Source organism: Octopus bimaculoides, chromosome 28 (assembly GCF_001194135.2).
Source record: "Octopus bimaculoides isolate UCB-OBI-ISO-001 chromosome 28, ASM119413v2, whole genome shotgun sequence".
NCBI lineage: Eukaryota > Metazoa > Mollusca > Cephalopoda > Octopoda > Octopodidae > Octopus > Octopus bimaculoides.
In genome coordinates, this window is record NC_069008.1 from 18222420 (window position 1) to 18225527 (window position 3108).

The window sequence follows — 3108 nt, forward strand, 5'->3', positions numbered from 1 at the left end:
ATAATAATAATAATAATAATAATAATAATAATAATAATAATAATAATAATGAAAGGAAACGGTGGAGCCTCCTCCACCTCCTCCACCCCCTCCACCCCCTCCACCTCATGGGCTGATTAATAATGATACATCTAGTGATGGTGTCGCAATAAAAACACAGGTAATTGCGCAACCTGATAATTGCTACCTCAAATGAGTGACAATGAAAAACAAAAATATTGTGAATAATGGTGCTAATGAAACTGGAGCCAATGAGAGTGACAGCGTTCCACCCGGCAGGCTCAGAGGTTCTGGTCTGGCTCCAACCTGTCGATATCCAGAAAGGGACCACCACACACGGCGTAGATGGAGCAAGCAAATTAATGCTGCGGTCATGGAGTGTTACTCCCTGAGCAACCCGGTAGTGGAAAATGGTGCTCAAATTAGGGGTTACCGACAACGTATGTATGATCATTGTGGATAAGGTTACAGGTAGTAACCCGCTACCCTCATAGATTCTACGATGGCCAAGACCGAACTTGAACCAAACCAAAATATTAATAATCTTACTATAATGGGCGTTCTGACCGTCTGTCTGTCTGTTCCGTCTTCACGGTCAAATGGCTGGACCAAAGGTCACGATGCTTTTCGGGATTACGAAGGAGGTAATCAGGCAGGTTTTTAGCGGGGGAAAATGTGAGAAAGTATGATTATTTCGTGGATATTGGGGGTAATTGTTCAGTTTACGGGGTACAAAAAAGTAAATAAAAATTAAGGGGGAGATAACTAATAAAAGAAGCGAAGGGAAGTAAGTCAACTTACTTCACTGAATTACGCCATATGAGAAAATTTTAGTTTAGGATAGCTTTATTAAAGAATGATTGTAATGGGTTTGGCTGATCTTTTAATTGGTGTATGGACAAATTACCCAGATTGAGTTTTGTATTAATAAATCACCTTTGATTTTTTTTTTGTTAAAATTTCGCCGACGAGGATTAACTCTGAATTTCCTGCTCCCTCCCCCGTATTGTTCGTGAATTCAGAGGGTTTAGATTTGCGATACTATCCCTTTATTTCCCATCGTAAGTGGCCAGATCCCTAAAGATTCTGCTCGCACATTCACAGCAAACAAAGCACAGGGCCAAACTTTAGATCGTTTACGTGTCTTGTCCTTTAACTCACTCCGACGTTTACATATGTGGTTATGAGTAGAACAACGGACTCCAGTAATTTGAAAATTATTGTTGACCAGACAGAAAATTTCGTCTACAAAGAAGTTTTGCAATCATTGATATTATCGATAGGAATAGGATTCATAATTTAAATAAGGAAATTTATGAACTTTGAATGTATAAGAGTATAAACAAAGCATAGAATAGTGTAAACAACTAAAATAAAAAATATATCGAAATAACATTTTTTCTTAATTCTTTTATTTTGTGGCCGAAGGAAACTCTAGCTTTCGTTAAGAGTGGTCCACATAACCATTCAGGATACAGAGGCTGGGAGCCTTTTTCAGTTGGGGAGTGAATCGTCATCACATGTCACTTAGTCGCAAACACATGTCATATAACTGCAACAGGATGCTGTATCACCAACAACAATGTGATGTCTCTAAGACATCACCCAGTAATCTCTCAGGTCCATTTACACATTTCTTAATACATACTGCTGTTATGACGGCCTTCGAGTAAACAACTCAAGTATTGTCAGTTCTTTTACTTGGACTGCGGCCATCCTGGGGCACCGTCTTGAAGGGTTTAAGTCAAATAAATTGACTCCAGCACTTATATTTTTTGAAGTCCTGTACTTTATCTATCAACCTCTTTTGCCAGGCCCGTAAGTCAGAGGGACGTAAACAAACCAGCACCAGTTGTTAAGCGGTGGAAAGAACCCCCACCCCGCATATATACACACGACAGTTATCTACCAAATTAATTCACAAGGCATTGGACAATCCAAGCGTACACTAGAGAACAATTGTTCAAGTAACTGCACCCTGAGATTGAACCTGAAGCTATGTGGTTGGGAAGTGAACTGCTCCACTCCACATATCCATGTATTTATTAACCATTGAGGCAGGCAATGCCTTTTGTAGACTCCTTTGTGCCACAATTTGCTTGCGTTGAAAACTGAAAGAAGCGAGTTACACTGCCCTCTCCACCCGCATTTTGCACTGATCATTCTCTCCATTAAGCCTCCTTCACCACTGCCGTACGTCTCTCACTCTCCTCATTCACTAAACCTGCCTCTTTTCACACTCTCTTTCACCCTACCTAACCACACATCATCATCATCATCATCATCATCATCATCATCATCATCATCATCTCTCTCTCTCTCCGTCAACCGTCCCAAGTCTACTGTATCATTATTATTATTCCGCTATTCTTCAACCCTTCTTTATCCTGTGCTTTCAGTCATCACCTACTCTCTTCTACCTTACTTAATTCATATGCATCATTCGTCACTCCTCCCCTTATCCATCACTCACTGTATAACCTCCCGTCCCAACTCGATCTCTACAGTTGTCACCTACTCTTCCCTACTTCCCCTACTTATCCGCTCAGCACTTGTTCTTCATTAATTATATTCACCCCCTCACCCATACCACACATCTCCCTGTCCCGTACACCCTTGAAACTTCCACCAACCACCCACGCACACTACCTGTTTTCTCCTCTTCCCACCCCCTTTTACTCACTTCGTCTTACCGTGGGGACCTACAAAGATAATTCATTACCACTATTCTATACTCTCCAGTTCCACCCCGATCATCCACCTTATCTTCTAAAACAGGAATAGCCCTATGAACCCCTCCTCTATAGCAGGGAACCCGTTCTGCTCTGGGTCCTTTCTCGTATACGTTTACCCCTCATCTCTTGGCATAACCCCCTCCCACTCTGGGATCCATTGTCTTACAAACTACGTGGTGACTTCACCAGTGCTGGTTGGCATGAGCAAAGGGCCCCCGGCGCTAGGGAAGGGCGTTCAGCCGCAGAAACCCTGTTAAAGCAAACCTTGGAGCACAAAGCAGTCCTTGAACCCATCAGATCCTGTGAAACCGTCCAATTCCATGACAGCAAGGAAAATAGATATTTAAGAGATGACCATGATGATGATGATGGT